Raw genomic sequence first — 18,861 nt, 5'->3', positions numbered from 1 at the left:
GGGAGCCCAGGTTCGATCCCTGGTCAGGGAAATAGATTCCACATGCCGCAGCTAAAAAATCCCACACGGGGCTTCCCTGGTGCTGCAGTGGTTAAGAATCCGCCTGCCAATGCAGGAAACACGGGTTCGAGACCTGGTCCAGGAAGATCCCACATGCCACAGAGCAACTAAGCCTGTGTACCACAACTACCGAACCTGTGCTCTAGAGCCGGTGAGCCACAACTACTGAGCCCATGAGCCACAACTACTGAGCCTGCACCCTAGAGCCCATGCTCCGCAACAAGAGAAGCCACCGCAATGAGAAGCCCGCGCACCACAACGAAGAGTAGCCCCCGCTCACCGCAAATTGAGAACGCCCACACAGCAACAAAGACTGAATGCGGCCAAAAATAAATAAATAAAATAAAAATAACTTTTAAAAAAATCCCACATGCCGCAACTAAGACCTGGCACAGCCAAATAAATAAATAATAAATATATTTTAAAAAAAGAGACTAAGAAACAGACTGCATGGTAGGTAGACTGCATGATACACTATTTCTTTTGAGATAGAGATTATCCCCCTTTCAAAGTTGAGGAAACTGAGACTGAGAGCAATTAATTGGCTTGCCTGTGATCACAGCTTAGTAAAACTAGGATTCAAACCCATGTCTGCCTGCAGAGACTGAGCTCTTAAGCATGCTTGAATTGCTAAGACTAAACTGGGCTGGATGAAAAGTAGGTTAGGCAGTTCCCAGCAGGCTGATGTTATTCAGAGCACATTAAAAGTTGGACCAGCCAGCTTACTTGACAACAGACTAAGGATGTATCCAGGCAACTTTCTTTCTTAAAAGCTGGACCAGCCAGCTTACTTGACAAGAGACTAAGGATGTATCCAGGCAACTTTCTTTCTTAAAAGCTGGACCAGCCAGCTTACTTGACAAGAGACTAAGGATGTATCCAGGCAACTTTCTTTCTTTCTTTTTTTTTTTTAATTTTATTTATTTATTTTTTTATTTTGGCCACACCGCTTGCAGGATCTTAGTTCCCCGACCAGGGATTGAACCTGTGCCCTCAGCAGTGAAAGTGAGGAGTCCTAACCACTGGACCGCCAGGCAATTTCTAGCAACTTTTCTTGATGTCTGGTAAATGATGCTCAATAATTCATCCACTCCTTCAACCATAGGCACGATTCTAAGTTGGAAGATACGGCAGTGAACAAAACAGGAAAAGTCTCTGCCCTCATGGGGGTTATATTCCAGTAAGGGAATTTAAAAACAAACAAACAAAACCTAGGGACGATCTCTAAAGAGGTGAGAACTGAACAGACACCTGAGTGAATAAAAGTTGATTAGCTGTGGGGAGAAACTGAGGAAGACTGTTCCAGGCCAAGGAAACTGCAAGACAAAGATATAGAGGTAGGAGTGTGTTGGGAATGTACAATACAAAGAATAGCAAGGAAGTTAGTGTGCAAGAGCTTTGTGAAGGAGAAGAAATAAAGTATCAGTGTTAACCAGCGGCCAGATCCTGTTGGCCTGTAAAGGTCACCGGAAGGCTTCGGAAAAATATATTCCAAATGCATATAAGATATAAAATATATAAATTATAAAATATATGTAAGATCATGGAGAGCCACGGGGAATGTGGAGAGCGTGCGGAAGGGTAGGTGTATTGCGAAGAGTGGGAGAGACATGATCTGATTTATGCTTTAAAAGGAACACTGGAAACTGTAAAAACAGGCTGTGGGGAAGCAAAATCAAGGAGAAAAAGTAAAAGCAGAAAGACCAAGTTGGAGGGACTTGTTCAAGTGATGAAGGAAGCTTAGATGAAGGACAGCTACAGAGATGTAGAGTGGAAATGGCAACTAACTTTAGGAAAGACTTTAGCTAAATATATATGGTCAAACCAATACCCGTGGATGCAAGGAAAGAAAGAAGCTTGGTTTCTAAACGAGGCGCATTAAGAAGTTACTGTATAACAGCCCCTGCAGGTTCCATTTACTATCCCTAAGCGCAATTTCCCACATGCTCACACTCACACCACCTAACGAAGACCATTATCACGGAAATTCCCACAGAGCATGCTTACAGATCATCCAATTGTTACATGACACAGATTTTTGCTATTTGTTTATATTTAAATGAGTATTTCTGAACAAGCATAGCCAGCTCCGATAAATTCTTTTTAAAGTACATGTCGCGTAACACCCCAGCAAAACACTGTTTAGATAACCTTGCCTTCCTGTGCATAACAAGCAGTTTCAGTTTAATGAGGTAACTGGACTAGGATGCTCCACTCAATTCTTCCCAAAGTCTGTGACATTGTTTCCAAAAAGCTTAAGTCAGAACACAGGCTAGGAAATTGGAACACACAAAAAAAAGTAAAATAAAAACTGTCGAGTCAGAACCTCCTGACTATGCTTACCTATCTGTACTCCCTTGCCAATTTAACCCTGCAAGGATGTTTTGTTTAAGGTGTGTTCTCCACCAGCTGCATGGCTCTCAAGGTTATCCCAACACAAATCTCAAGGCACTTGCAGGATAACCATCAGCATATTCAACCAGTAGGAGCTCTTCAGGCTGGAACCGAACTGCGAGGCACAGCAGGTGCTCAGTAAAACTGCTGAATGAAAAACCAACTGCCTTCTACAATTTCAATCTTGGTAATGTATTCCCAAAACATTCCTTAACTTCCCTAACTGGTGTAAAAGCGCTGGAGTACCCGTCACCTCACATAAAGCCTTCCTGAACCTTTCCACCCCAACTCACTGCTCTGGGCAACAAGCTCCATTTCACTGGTTGCCCACTGTGTTAAAAAATCTTAAACAACGTTCTGTGACTCATCCAATAACTAGCTTCAGGGGATGCCTCAGCTTTCTTCTGTTCCTTTTAATCCTCCTCTGCTTTCATACAATATTTATCTGATGTTTCCCCCTCAGGGGGTCTAACATGGTAGAAAGAACAGACAAAAAGTGGGTGCCTGCCCCAGATATCTCTAGAACTCGGCCTCAATTCCTTTATCTATAAAGTGCAAGTAACACCCACGCCGGACCTCCTTCACAAGGTTGTTGCCAAGTCTAATCCAAATGAGAAAAGCCTGCAAACTGTCAGGTGCTGCCCAAAAGTAAGATCCAAGTAAAGATAGGTTCAGACAAAGCTTAGCTCAAAACCAATCGGACAGGTGGAGGACCAGCACACTGCAGTCACTCAATAAACATTAAGTCAAATAAGGAGTATTTTCCTCCAGTAATGGGGTGAACAGGAGAAGCACACTAGCCAGGTCCGACAGCGTCACTTTAGGGTCCCTGGCAGTTAACTCCCATCTCTGGGTCTCCTTTCCCGCCACCTGTACAACAAGGCTTTGACAATGAAGGCTTCTTCTATTGCTACGTTAAGGGCGGCTCAATCCGAGAGGCCAAATTGCCTTCACCTGCAGGGGCACAAAGAAAGCGCCAGAAAAGCGGGTAAAAACAGGACTGAGAGGCAAAGGAGTCGAGGTCTGGTTTAGCACATCTCTTAGGAGCAGCGTGACCTTGGCCAACTCCCCTACCAAGCAAACCCCCTCCTTCCGTCCACATCTGAACCTGGAGAAAGAATCCCAGCCGCCCCGAATCCCGAGGCTGCTGGGGAGCCCAGAGCCTACAGCCCCCTCCTGTTTGGCTCGTTGGCCCGTGACAGCCCTGGCTCACCCCCACCCCTCACCCTGGGAAGAGTCCTAAGCTCTTTCGCAGGGGAGGGATGTACCCCTTCCGGATGCGGGACCTGCCAGGACAGCAGTTTCGATTTCCTAAGGAGAAGGGTTACGTCTCCCGCCGTCCCAGCACCGCCGGTAATCAAGGGAGCCTCCCCGGCGGCCCTCGGGATACCCGAGGCTGCACTCAGTGCCGGCACGGGACCTCACGACCGGCCCAGCACCCTGCCAAGGTCCCGCGGGGTCGGAGACGCCGGGAGGGGCGTTGCCATAGGAATAGCGCTCAGTACCCCGGCCCGAGGCGCCTGGCAGAGGCTGGAGAGGAAGGCTCGCGAGACCCGCTGTGCCCCAAGCGAACACGCCCGGCCGTTCCCTCACAGGGCTGCTTCGCCCAGCCAGCAGCGCCCCCACAGCTCCGCGCCTTCCCGCGTTGCTCCACAAAAAACCTACCTTCCGCCATGTCGGGCCCAGCCCTGCCTCAGCCTCGCGAGAAGTGCGCCGCTCTACTTGGGCGGTGCGTAACGGAGGTTCCCAAGTCTCGCGAGAGTCATGGGGGCCAGGGAGAGGGAGGGATCGAGACTAGGTAAGAGCAGTGAATGAAAGTGGAGGAGGTAGCTGGACGCGGGAGGAACCGAGAGCCTAGCTCTCTTCACCTATACTTTCGAGGCTCTGGACTTATCAAGCACTGACTGTACGCTATCATATTACACGCCCTAGGCAGGGGACTGAAAAGGATGGACGCAGCGAGCATTGACTACTCTTTGGGAAAATGTGGCCACGAGAGGGTCGAGAAAGGGGTTTTCGTGGTTTTTAGGTTTGTTTGTAAAGATGTGAGAGGCTGAGAGAAAAGAGCCAAAGGAGAGGGAAAGGCTAATGAAGGTTCACTAGCCTGGGGAGGCGGGATGCCCTGCAGGCGAATGCAGAAGGAAATTTAGGGGAAGGGATTAACTGTAGACTACAGGCAAGTCAATTGTTTTCTACTAAAACATTAGGAAACAAGAACATGCATGCAGATGGATGTGGAAGGAAGAGATATCAGGGAGATTGCTTGGTGACATCATTTTTATGGTTGAAGTTCATAGGCAAGGGGACCAAAAAAGAGTGAAGAAAATCTGGGAGAGGAACCTGAATTTGGAAGGCCTGGTTGCACGTGTCTTCTGAGTGTGTGGATGGGTCACTTTTTTCTAGCAGAACTCAGCCACCTGGCTGCAGAAGCAGAGAATATGGATTGTAGCATTTGCCCAGGGCTTGGGATTCATTGCCAAAAATAAATTGAGAGTGCTGTGAGAATATAACTCTGGTGCAGACTGGGTAGAGGCTGATGTACGAGTCATAAAACTGCAGGTCTCTATAATATTGAAGACCAACGCAGTGTGAACAAGGTTGCGAGAGCCCTGTGTTAGGGTGGCGAACTGAAGTTCATAAGTTAAACAGTACTAGGAGACAGTAAACTCCAGGACAGAGCCATGGAATATGGTAGCTGAAGTGGAAGTGAGAAGCTAGAAAAATCAGATATTGGAATTCAGAGGTAGAGAAGGTAGGAGACCATAAACCAGGTGCTAAAATCTTTAGTCAATGTGGGGATGACTAATAGCAAAAAGGAGGGCTAACGAGTAATATAACTGAATAGTGTGAAACCTGTCAAAACAGATTTTTACTCAAAGGACAATCAAAAGAATGTGGATTGCACCCATTCCTAGAAGCATCCACAGTTAAGGACTGCAGGGGAAGTGGTGGCCCTGGAGAAGAGCCAAGAATAAGAGATGACAGGTTGAAGGAAGGATCTGAGAACGGGATGAGGGTGTCAGAACAGAAAAGGGAGGATTTGAAAGTGGAGAAATTTTAGGTGCTGCCAAGGTTAACCATTTAGTGGGTACTGAGGTGGAGTGGAGAAGGAATTTGGAGTTTAGATCATAGTAAACATAGTCATGGGGTTAAAATGTTGAGGAAGGAGGAGGAATTCTGGGGGAGGGACACCTGGGAGATGAAAGGGGAGAGGGTATTGAAATGTTTAAGAACAGTGGTGTGCTCAGGGAAATAGCATTCCAGTTGTGGCAAGAGACTAAAGATGTGGAGGAGGTGTGGGCAGGGAGGTGCGTACAGCAGCTGCATCAAGCAAGCAGAGCTTAGAGGGCAGGAGAGCATTTGCCAGGCTCAATGGAGGTGTAGCTCAAAGCTTCCCTGTCAAGAATGGTTTATAGGTGTGCTAAATGGTGAGCCCTTGGGGCCACTAGGGTAGCCAGGCAAGACAGTCTCCTCTGGCCACAGGCAGCCTCATCTGTTTTATCTCAGAGTGCCCTACAAATATTTCCTGGGTCATAACATAAATGTGATCAAGAAGTCCTGTCATAGCTGATGCCTGGTTTTGCATCATATGACTTATCTTTGCCTCTTCACCAGCACCAGCCTAGTGTCTGGCATACAGCAGGTGCTCAAAATATTTTTTTAATACATTCTTTTTAAATTAATTATTATTCATTTTTAGTTGCATTGGGTCTATTGGGTCTTCGTTGCTGTGCGCGGGCTTTCTCTAGTTGCGGTGCATGGGGTTCTCACTGTGGTGGCTTCTCTTATTGTGGAGCACGTGCTCTAGGCACGCGGGCTTCAGCAGTTGTGGCATGCGGGCTCAACAGTTGTGGCTCACAGGCTCCAGAGTGCAAGCTCAGTAGCTGTGGTGCACAGACTTAGCTGCTCCATGACATGTGGGATCTTCCCGGACCAGGGCTCGAATCTGTGGCCCCTGCATTGGCAGGCAGGTTCTTAACCTCTGCGCCACCAGGTAAGCCCTCAAAATGGTTGATGAGCTGTTGCTGTGAGCTATACTGGGAGTCAGGGGAACTGGGTTCAGATTTGGCTCTGCAACTGATTTGTTGTGTCGATCATGGTCAAGTCCCTGCACGATCTATGCTGCCATCTCAGATTCTCTATCAGTTTCAAGAGGGAGTTGGACATTCTAGAATCCATGGTTCTTAATAACTTAGGGGATCATGACCTTGGAGAATCTGATGAAAACCAGGGACCCTCTCCCTTAGAGCAGCACACATGTAGCAATAAAAAAATGTGCCCTTTCAGTTTGCTTGGCCTACATGCCCACAGTCAAACAAGAACTCATCATAAGGGATTTAATCAACTCAAGAGCTTCACTACCTCCTCATCACGAACTACCTTCAAGAAGCCCTCTAGGGCTTCCCTGGTGGCGCGGTGGTTGAGAGTCGGCCTGCCGATGCAGGGGACACGGGTTCGTGCCCCGGTCCGGGAGGATCCCACATGCTGCGGAGCGGCTGGGCCCGTGAGCCGTGGCCCCTGGGCCTGCGCGTCCGGAGCCTGTGCTCTGCAACGAGAGAGGCCACAAGAGTGAGAGGCCCGCGTACCGCAAAAAAAAAAAAAAAAAAAAAAAAGAAGCCCTCTAGCAGAGGTGAAAGCACTCTTCTTAGCGCTGTCTGTAATATAACCCTATCTCTGGGCCCTTGTCTTCTGAGTAGACTCTTACTGGCTTGAAACCCCTGAGCTATAGGACTACTTAATACACCCTGTAAAATAAAGCATCTACAGTACTCAGTGAATTACAATACCCAGCAGGGTTGGACGGAGCTACAATATTAGATATGACCTGAGAAATCTGAGCACTGAAACATGATTCATTTTAGACCTAATTCATGTTTTGTTGTCTGATTTAGAGGAACTTTGTATGAAGTTGTCTCGGACAGGGAGCATGAAGTACAGGAAGGGAAAAATGCTGCCTGCCTTAAGAGCATAGGGGAACAGGCTCTTTCAGGGGAGGTAGTGTCATATCATGATAGAAGGGGATAGGGAGGGAATCACTAGACTGGTAGTCCAATGAATTGGGTTCAAGTACAAGCCTCAACACGCCTCAGTCTCTACGTGACCTGGGAAAAAATATCCCAGAGGTAAGAAATAACGGCACGCGGTATGTAAGGGAGGTCATGAAACTGAATCCAGGCCATGAAACCTACTTGCTGTACAGTCTTGAGAAATTAATCTGAACCTGATTCTGCATGAGGATCCTTGTAAGAATTTGACTAGATCCTTTACGAAACACATCTAGCACAAGCCTGCCACAAAGTAGAGGCTCAATAAATAGGAACTTGATTGCTGGTGCTCATGAGGGTTAAAGGAGAGGTCACAGTGCTAACACACACAGTACTATTATACTGCACTCGTTCTTAATGGAGACTGCTGGCAAGGGAAAACCAAGTACCTTATCTATGACTTTCTGTGCAGCTATGTCTAAGATGTGTCTGGCTGCCTTTTTTGAAAGCCTTTCCCTTCTCCTTCACTGCAGCCCAGTGGGGTGTGCAGACTCCAAGAGACAAAGAAGCCTAGTCCTACAGAGACAGCCAGGTTACACCATCTGAAACTGAGCAATCAAAAATACCTGAATCCGGTTGGGGTTTGCAGTCCTCCAGAAAATGAACAATTTTAATTTGGTGAGGTGTTACCAACTCTATCTTTATGAGAGGGAGGGAGAAAATCAACTGATCCTTCCTCAAAGCCTACAGCCTTGCACACAGTAGACAAAGTCAAAAGCTGTTCATTTGCATTGGACAGCATGGGAATAAAACTTTTTTGCTATATACCTCGAGTAGATGATTATGCTTAAAACTGATATTTAAAGTTTAGGGACATCATCTAGACCTTTCTATAATAGTTTTATTTCAGATATATTTTTCAGAAAAATTAAACCCTGAAAAATGAGCCCCCATTTTCCCCAAACTGCTCTCAAGGAGGATTTTCTTCTTGTGATTAAGAAATCAGGCTCCATGTTCTTTTCTCAGAGTTTGTAAGGAAGAGGCCTTAAAACCACTGGCAACTTCTATCAAGACAGACAAGCTTTCAACACCTAACACTGTAAATCCATATAAACTACATATAAAGATGCAGGGTGAAAAGCTAATATTCACATCCTGAATCCTGTTGCAGTTTGCAGTCCTCCAGAAAAAGGAAAAAATTTGTTAAGGGGGAAAGAACAGGGGGAAAAAGTACTCAGTTCTTGCTGCATTTGCCACTAACTTACTGAGTGGTACTGGGCAGGTATTGGGGCCAAGTCTGCCCATCTGCTTAGAGGAGGGAAGGTGGGGATTGAGATGGTGCCTGTGTTCTCTTCCAGTTGACGTTTGAGACTGGGTTCTTCAACCTTTTGGCTTATCTTCATGGTAGAACCAGTCTAAGCCAAAGACAAAATCCCAAATAATGCTCTAACATGTGCTCATTTTATTTTATATAAGGTTCTAAATCAGCATGCACAAAATTCTGATTAAGAATGGTGGTTGGCCGCGTACTGGAAATTTTAAGGCCATTATATCAGGTTGGAAGTAAAGTGAACTTCCTACCCTCTGGTTCCTTCTTTAAATAAGGTTTAAATTTTTTTAAAATCTAGATTCACCTGTGGACTCTTTGCTATCATGTGCTGTTTATATAGAAAGAATCCCATAACTTGCTTTGGAGACCTGCATCCTGAAACCAAAATAGCTCATGATACAGCCTCTAAGTCATCATTTATTGATTTATAGAGCACCCATCACATGATCAAGGTGCTTTACAATACAGTAAACATCACAACAGAACTCACATAGTTAAATACAATCAACAAATTACAGAACTAAAAAAACAAACAAACAAACAAAAACCTGGAACGAAGCAACATTATTTCAAAGATGCTGAGAAGTGGCAGTACACAAAAGGTAATTCCACCAACTGGGGACCAGACAGGCAAAGATACACAGGCACCACAACCCCAAACGGGCAGATTTGTAGAGGGTGAATGAGCATATAAAATAAAATTTCACAACCAAGAATGAAGGCCATTAAAGACACTATGACACCCAAGTAATCACAGAACTAGCGGAATAACCTCACAAAAATATTACCTTGTAATGACAAGAAAACCAACCTCATTTGGATTTTAAACTCACAAGAGGCCAGAAAGCCACTGAGATCATCCATCCCATTATGAGCACAGACTGAGATCGATAAGCCTTTACAAGAACTTGGAACAAATTTAGGAAACAGGCAACGGTTCTACAATCCATAAGACTATGCAGGTGGTGTTGATAGTTGGCACGAGGTCAGGGAGAAAAATCCTTTTCCTAAAGCAGACAAAACTCACACTAATGATGAGGCACTGCTGGGACAAAAGCCACCTGGATCAGTGTCACCTGAGGGTGGCTTAACATCAAACGTAGAGGCATTTAGATTCACAGTCAGATGAACACTGGGAAAGGCACAGATGACACCTCTGACAGAGGAAAAGAAGCCAAAACATCTCTCGAGGCCTGTGTTTCTATATGTAGCATGCTCAGGGCACCAGATGGAAAGGGGTGTCATGAGACGTGCGCTCATTCCTGGCTCTCCTTCTACCCCCCAAGATCTAGCCCTAAAGAACACATGGTTACACCAAAGTAACTGCATTAATGTGGCACTTAAAGTTCAAGAATAGTTGTCCCTGAGTTACTAGGTCATTTGCTCCTCTCTGAAGAGTCAAATCCCAGGTTTTAACTCAAGAGATTGCTAGCAGAATTACAGCAATAGGAGAACAAAATTCACACTCCATCTTGCCACAAGCAAGCACCATGTGAACAATTTCTGATTTAAGAATAAAAAGGGATTGCATTCAAAGTCCCACGTAGGCATGCAGTACTGGCACTTTGGGGCAACAATGTTTACAGAGTCTTTGAAAAAGTAAAGTCACACACCAAGTTCTTGAAGAAAATAGGGCTGCAATGAATCAAACAATCTCACATTCAGCCATTACACATTTATGGGCTCTTTAAATGCTTCAGAGTGAAGAAGAGACTGAAATTTAGAAAAATCACTCTCTACTGTGACTACATCCTCAATTATTTTACTTCTGCTTTAAAAAAGACATGCAAAGTTCGTAAAGGACTGGCTCCTTGCAGGAATCCTTTCACTCTTCTGCCCAAGCATTTCTCCAAACCCCCCAAAGCAGAGATGCACCAATTCTCACTGATTCTCACAATTAAACAACATGTCCCATCAGGTGCTGTCTCAAGTTCTATCCCTTATATGCCAAAGACTACCTCCAAGTCCCAGCCTCACACCGAACACAGAGGAACCTGGGCCCACCTTTAACACTGCACATGCTCATTTTACATTTCCTGAAATTATTTTCGAAAACTTATGATATGAAATATACTTATGCTCAAACAGTAATAAAATCCAAGTGCAGTATGTCAGTGGCAAAATCTGTATATGTCAAATAACAAAGCCTTTACATCCCTGTAATGCTTTGAGATTCACATAAGAATCTATACAGAACCCAATACATATACTGCCATGGCCATGTGATTTTCAAGTATTAAATTTGTTTGCATAAGGAAACAACCTGAGATTTTTCTAAACTGCACTTCTCTGGCACTCAGTATTATAACCTTCATTCAATACAATAAAAGCCAACAACTTGACAATTATTGGAAAAAAATTATATTTTGGAAGAACTCACTACATAAGGTGACAGAATTCCAAAATCAAATTACATGAAAATATACATCGCAATTTCTTTGTACAATAGGTGAGAAAAATCTGCAGTATAGAGAATAGAGGCAAAGAAATATGAAGAGCTAAGGAGAAGGGTGTGTGGGTAAACAGCATTTTTAATAGCAAACCCAGAAGTTAAGTAGAAAGCCTGCAGCTGTGCATGCTTTATTCATCCAACCTTCACATTAGGTAACTGAGGGCAAAAATAAAACCAAATCAGAATTTTGTATTGTTCGGGGTAAATTTCAATAATTTCTGAATTGAATTCAGAACCAACTCTTTTTAGTTCTTGGGGATAATGACTGAATTCAAGAGCTCTCAACAATGAAAAAATGTTATTGCTATATCCAATCCAAGAGATGGGTGCAAGTATAATACAAAAGGGATGAAGCACCTAGTGATGACCATTCCTCTGAAGTCATCATTAAAAATCAAGTAGTTGCTTATTGAGTGTTTCAGTATTTGAACTAAATGATCCTGGCAGACAGAAGAGATAAAAGCAAAGGGGAGTGTGTCAAAACAAAGAAGATACAAAGTTTAGTAAGTGAAAAGAGTTTAATGAAGCCTCAATGGTTTAAAGGAAATTAAATGGAAACTTTTAATCCTAATTGCTTTTTATCTGACATGCTTTAAGGAGTCTTTTAAAACTGATAAGAAACATTGAATAGGGAAAGAAAACCTGCTAAAATCTTTTAGAATTTACACGATTCTTATTCTACTACAAGAAAGCATTATTTGGTACAAGGTGTGTTTGTGGATGTACATGAACAGTATATATATTATCCGGATCATGTTGTGCTATGTACAGGTCTTTACAATTCTTCCTGAAGGTTAAAACAGTTCATTAGAATTCAAAATGCGTAATCATCTGTAAGTTGGCACTTGTTAGGCTCTTGTCAGCATTGATACTGGCATGTTTTATTGCAGCCCAGTTCCAGCCAGTGTTTGCCAACTTGTTACAACAGAAGTCCAGCAATAGGTGGGTAGAGTGCAGGAAAAACAGTGCCATGTTTCTCAATTGGAGACCTACAAGAAAGCAAACAGCATTATATAATGATTTTATAAATTACAAAAGAATTAATTGATTAGAAATTTTTATTTGTATTCCATTTCTTGGGAAACAAATTTTTCATTTCACTTTAAGCTCACTTTTGTTCTTTTCCCATATGATAGCCACATACAACCATTTCATTTTAAATTCAAATAATTGTTAATAAAATTTTAAATTTAGTTCCTCAGTCACACTACCCACATATCGAGTGCTCAGTAACTACCATGTTGGACACTGCAAATATAGATTATTTCCATCAGTGTATAAAGTTCTATTACTAAGCCTTAACTTAGACTTCTCTAGGTTCAGTCCAAACCTATTTTATCCATGAAGCTTCCGACAGCTGACCTTCTCTCCCAATTAGTTCCCTATTGTTTTGTATCTGCTGATCTCATGTGTTCACTTAGACTAGAAGAACCACAGCTAAATAAAAACAACTACCGGGCTTCCCTGGTGGCGCAGTGGTTGCGAGTCCGCCTGCCGATGCAGGGGATGTGGGTTCGTGCCCCGGTCTGGGAAGATCCCACATGCCGCGGAGCGGCTGGGCCCGTGAGCCATGGCCGCTGAGCCTGCGCATCCGGAGCCTGTGCTCCGCAACGGGAGAGGCCACAGCAGTGAGAAGCCCGCGTACCGCAAAAAAAAAAAAAAAAAAAACAACTACCACCTTATCGAGTACTTATTATGTGCCAAGCAGTATACAAAGTGCTATACAAACTTATCTCATGTAATGCTCATAATCACCATATGAAGGGGTTTCCCCCATTTTACAGAGAAAAGAGAGACAAGGTCACCACAGAGCTAATTAATAAGTGGCAGAGTTTCCTGTTCCAAAGGTTAGGAAAACACTAGTTTCAATTAATAAAAAGTCTAATTAAATGACTGGACTTTTCAGAGCTTTTATTATATGAATGTGTCCTTTGAGTATGTAGGGGGAGCAGGAGAAGGGGGCAGGGGAGGAGAATACCTATTACTATTACATCGGATCAGGTACTCCAGAAACACAGAAGTCTGTTATCACCTGCCAAGCCAATGCTGGTCACAAAGAAGTCTAATAGAAGATGACTGGGAATCCAAGGGATATAATTTTGAACTCCTAACAATGAAGCCAAATGTACTTAGAGCCATGGCAAATATTTAACTCACACCAGACGTGTGAAAAATTCAGTGTGTCTTCTAAATCCCCGAATGAATTTATCAATATTACAATCACCCGAATTCAACCATACCAGAGGTCTGATGTGGGCAGGAAGAAAGCTGTGGGTTTATCTATGGCCAAACATGTGTCTATTTCCCGAATTTAGACTACCTCCCTAAGACAGCTCCTGAGAAGTAGAATGACTGCTAAATTTCTCTCCAAAGGGCTCATACCAATCAATGTAAATGGTCCCCAGCAAAACACTGAATCCACCAAATATGAATATACCACCTTCACCAGCAATCACAGCTGAGCCCTGAGATGGCTGCAGTGCCAACCAACACCTTGACTGCAGCATTATAAGGAGCCCAGAGCCAGAAGAGTCAACCGAGTCATACATGGAACCCTGGCCTATGGAAACAATGAGATAAGAAATGCTGTTTTAGGGCTTCCCTGGGGGCACAGTGGTTGAGAATCTGCCTGCTAATGCAGGGGACATGGGTTCGAGCCCTGGTCTGGGAGGATCCCACGTGCCGCGGAGCAGCTGGGCCCGTGAGCCACAACTACTGAGCCTGCGCGTCTGGAGCCTGTGCTCTGCAACAAGAAAGGCCGCGAAAGTGAGAGGCCCGCGCACCGCGATGAAGAGTGGCCCCCGCTGGCCACAACTAGAGAAAGCCCTCGCACAGAAACGAAGACCCAACACAGCAAAAAAAAATAAACACATAAATTTTTATAAATAAATAAATTAATTAATTAATTAAAATAAAACAAAATGACACTTTAAAAAAAAGAAAAAAAAGGAATGCTGTTTTAAGTCACTGAATTTTAGGTAATTTGTAACACAGCAATAGAGAATTAATACAATCCCTCTAGCCTTGATACAGAACCAAAAGACCAAAGTCCTTTTGTCTAGTGGTATAGAATGTGGCCATGCTGCTGATCTATGGGAAAGGGAGGATTTGTTTCTCCCTTTTTCCTCTCTCTTCATCCCATCCCACACCTGAATTAGAAAAGGGATAAGGTTATTAATTATTAATAATCTTTATATAGGAGACGCAAATACTACATGATTACACTTATATGAGGTATCTGAAGTAGTCACACTGATAGAAACATAAAGTGGTGGTTACCAAGGCCTGGGGAGAGGGGGAATGGAGAGTTGTTGTTCAAGGGGTAGAGAAGTTTCAGTCGTGCAAAATGAAAAAGCTCTAGAGATATACTGTACAACAATGTGCATATAGTTAACAATACTGTACACATAAAAATTGTTAAGAGGGTAGATTTAGGTTGTGTGTTTACCACAATAAAAGTAAAATAAAGAAAACCTGGGTCAAGGACATCAACACTAATGCTTCCAGTTTAAAATAATTACATAAGTTATGGATTTTGATGTAAAAAATTACATCATAAAAAATACTAAATTAAATTTACTTTTCATTCAACCCAAACAGAATGTACATTTTTCAAGTGCTTATTGTGGGTTTTATTTCACATCATCCTATCACAAGACTACAGAGACTAAGGATATTCAGAAAGTGCATGAAAAAAGCAAGTCTTTAAAAAGCGTTTGAGTGATAGATTAGAGCTTGCTAAATCTGCCACAAAGCAACAGGTTTCTATAGTATAGCCGTGGTCATAAAAATCATGTAATGACAGAGACATTTAGATTATGTGGGACTTCCCTGGTGGCGCAGTGGTTAAGAATCCGCCTGCCAACACAGGGGACACGGGTTCGAGCCCTGATCCGGGAAGATCCCACATGCCGCGGAGCAACTAAGCCTGTGCGCCAAAACTACTGAGCCCGCATGCCTAGAGCCCGTGCTCCGCAAAAAGAGAAGCCACCGCAATGAGAAGACCGCACACCACAACGAAGAGTAGCCCCCCCACTTGCTGCAACTAGAGAAAGGCCACGCGCCACAACGAAGACCCAACACAGCCAAAAATAAATAAGTAAAAATAAATAACTTTATAAAAAATAATAATAATAAAATAAAGATTATGTGGACACCTCAACCCTACAGCCTACCTTGTTCTGTGCATTAGGTAGATGAGTAAAACATAGACCCTTTTTTAGAAGATATTAAGTCATGGAGTCTGATGTGATTTCCTAATTTAATTTTCAAATGATTTCACTTTTAGTGCAATCCAAACAGATGACTGGAATTGGGTACTTACTGAGGCATTATTTCCCAACTGCATCATATCATACATAACAAGAGCAGTAAGACAAATTCATAAATGGCTAAAAGTTAAGACTCTAGGTGCTACAGTGCTTCAGAAAGGGAAGAATTTGCTTGGGGATGAAGAGCAATAACTTCATGAAAGAAGGGAAATTTGAAATGGACCTCATCTCAAGTAGCAAAAGAAACAGAACACACATTCCAGACCCTTGGCACAGGAAGTGGGTTGAGTATTTGAGTTGAATGAATGACGAGATACATTTCAGAAAGAGGGGGACTATATGAGCATAAGAGGGAAGCTACTAGTAATTTTTAATCAACATACAATAGACAAGATTGGGTCCCTGAATGCTAGTTAATTAAGTACATCTGCTTTAATTACTTTTTTGTTTGTTTGTTTTTTTGGCAGCACCACACAGCTTGTGGGATCTCAGTTCCCCAACCAGGAATTGAACCTGTGCCACGGCAGTGAAATCTTAACCACTATACCACCAGGAAACTCCCCTTAATTACTTATTAATCAGTGTTTCCCAAAGAATGTTTGTCTTTGGCCATAGGTGGGCCAAAGGATCCTCGTGATGAGGATGAGCTTCAAACTGAAAACAGAATGCAAAATCATTTACTCAGTTCTTACCAATGAAAAACACACAGTTCAAAGACTATAATTTTTTACACAGAAGCCTGAGCTTAATAGTAACACAATAAGTTAGGAATAGTAACTAAAATTAACCAATAAAGTACTAGTGCATTAATTTAATTAAAAATTCTGTCCTATTTAATGTCCAGCTGCCACACACACCCTTCTACAACAGTGTACAGCCTTTACAATGCACGAATGAATTTATATGTAGGACTTGCAACTTTAAAGAAGGATGTGTAAGCAGTGCTGACCTGTTTGCCAAGATTTCCAGTTATTGCTTCCTACACCTTTAATTGTAAGTTCTCAGTTTAGTTTCATCATTAACAGTATATTATACTGTTTTTCAATTAACCTATTCTATGCAAGGAGGTATTTTGATTCAACATTATTATTTGCCTCCATCTTCTTTTTACGTGAACCTTAATCTTGATAAGTATACTTTAAAGACGTGTATGTTATGATCAAGTATAAATTAACTCTAATCCCACCAACAAAGAAGATAATAGATAATCCCTTACAAAATTGGTTTGTGACACTTCATTCGTACTTATTTATTTTATTTGCAATATACTATCAAGGTAAATAAAATTCTTGATTATTTCCTAAATATATAAAGTACTGTTTATAAGGTAAAATCACGCATAAGCTTAGGCTTCAACCTATTATTTCCTTCCTCTCAATTCGTTGTCGTCGCCAAGCTCTTTTCTGACTGGAAAACAGTATGGGTAAGGAAAACAAGCCCTGAAGTGTTTGTTGTTCCTAAGATATTGTCCGACGCATAAAAGAACCAATGCAATGAATGAGCTGAGCTTCGTGAAGACTAACATGGCAGTTGTATCCAGGACAAATATCTAGGATGAAGTGCAGGCCGACACAAAAGATGTTCAACTAGTAACAAGAACTTGACCTAAGGTGGTGGAAAGCAAGAGTCAAAAGAAAAGATGAGGATCACTGACTAGACGTGCGGGAGGTATTAGATGTAATGATAATGAAATCAGGACAGGACTATTAGCAAAAATAAAACAGACATAAATAAGATGGTGAAAAACAGAAATAGTTTGAAGACTGCAAGGTTATTGCTATATCTGTTGGGAACAAAGAGAAATAAGGTTAATTTTCAGCATTTTAGGTTATTATAACAAGATCTAAAAGTAGATATGAGTCTTTTCAGAAACTTAGAGATAATCAAACATGAAAACAGAATGAAAAGTGGGTAGACTTTAGCTTAACTTCTGATTTACCTTTGCATTTGATACGTTTAATCATAAAAATCATAAATAAAAATTAAGACAGTGTGATACCGGTTCAAGGATAGACAAGCCAACCAAGGAAACCTAGAAAGGTCAGAAACAGATCAACACATACCTGGAATGTAGTTTTACAACATAACCAACACTGCATATCAGTGGTGAAAGGATGGACTTGTCAATAAACGATGCAGTCAACAGTTATATATTAGGGGGAATCAAAGGGTAAAGTTGAACTCCAACTCACACCATACATCATCCAATTTCAGTGAACTCAACACATTTGTGAAAGGCAAAACCATAATAACTTTTAGAAGACAGTATACAATAGTAGCTTTCTGATGGCAGGGAAGAAACTAAGACACAAAAAGTAAAATGCATACAGGAAAGAACTAAAAAATTAAACTGCATTAAAATTAAGCACCTCTGTTCATCCAAAGACACCATGAAAAAGTGAACTGACAAGGATACAAATCAATAACCTAACTGAAAAACAGGAAAGACCAGAATAAGCATTTCACAGAGGAAGTGTCAATGGTCAAACACATTACAATACGCAATTGCATTGGTAACTAAAGCAATACACATTAAGTCCATAATGACATATCATTTTACACCAGATCAAAAACTTTGGGAAAACAAACTTTGAAGAAGTCTGATAATATCAAATGTTAAAGAGAATATGGAACAAATGGAATCCTTGTCCTTGCCAAAAGGAATATAAATAGATGCAACATTTTGGAAGACAATTTGGCATTATCTACTCAAAGTGATGTGCATATACCTTTAACTTAATGCCACCCCTAGGTATACACCCAAGAAACTCTTGTAGTATCTCTGCAACAAGAAACAAGGATAGCCACATTCTCTGTAATAGCAAAAGCAGAGCAAAATAGGGGAATTCCCTGGTGGTCCAGTGGTTAGGACTCTGTGCTTTCACTGCCCTGGGCCCAGGTTCAATCCCTGATTGGGGAACTAAGATCCTGCAAGCCAGGAGGCATGACCAAAAAAACCCAAAAGAACAAAAAACAAACAAACAAAAAAAACACCAAGCAAAAACAAAACAACAACAAAAAAAGCAAAACAAACAAAAGAACCCCCCCCAAAATAGAGAAATAATGCAATGAGAATCAAGAGTAATTTATCGGGCTTCCCTGGTGGCGCAGTGGTTGAGAGTCCGCCTGCCGATGCAGGGGACACGGGTTCGTGCCCCGGTCTGGGAGGATCCCACATGCCGCGGAGCGGCTGGGCCCGTGAGCCATGGCTGCTGAGCCTGCGCGTCCGGAGCCTGTGCTCCGCGACGGGAGAGGCCACGACAGTGAGAAGCCCACGTACCGCAAAAAAAAAAAAAAAAAAAAAAAAAAAAAAAAAAAAAGAGTAATTTATCTAATGAAATACTACTTAACAGTGAAAATAGAAGAAAT

At 42.4% G+C, this 18,861-nt stretch overlaps 1 protein-coding gene across 1 annotated transcript in view; it reads right to left on the bottom strand.

Moving 5' to 3' along the window:
- Window positions 1-11,726: 11,726 nt before the first annotated feature.
- UBE2G1 (ubiquitin conjugating enzyme E2 G1) overlaps window positions 11,727-18,861 on the bottom strand; it is a gene marked incomplete at its 5' end in the record, with an annotated part of 96,323 nt that continues 89,188 nt past the window's right edge. The window contains one exon of the mRNA XM_079726189.1: window positions 11,727-12,210. The remainder of the gene's footprint in view (window positions 12,211-18,861) is intronic.

This window comes from Hyperoodon ampullatus (assembly GCF_949752795.1).
Source record: "Hyperoodon ampullatus genome assembly, chromosome: 19".
NCBI classification, from domain to species: Eukaryota; Metazoa; Chordata; class Mammalia; order Artiodactyla; family Ziphiidae; genus Hyperoodon; species Hyperoodon ampullatus.
Note: the sequence above shows the minus strand (reverse complement) of the source record. Positions and strands in the feature narration are given on the sequence as shown.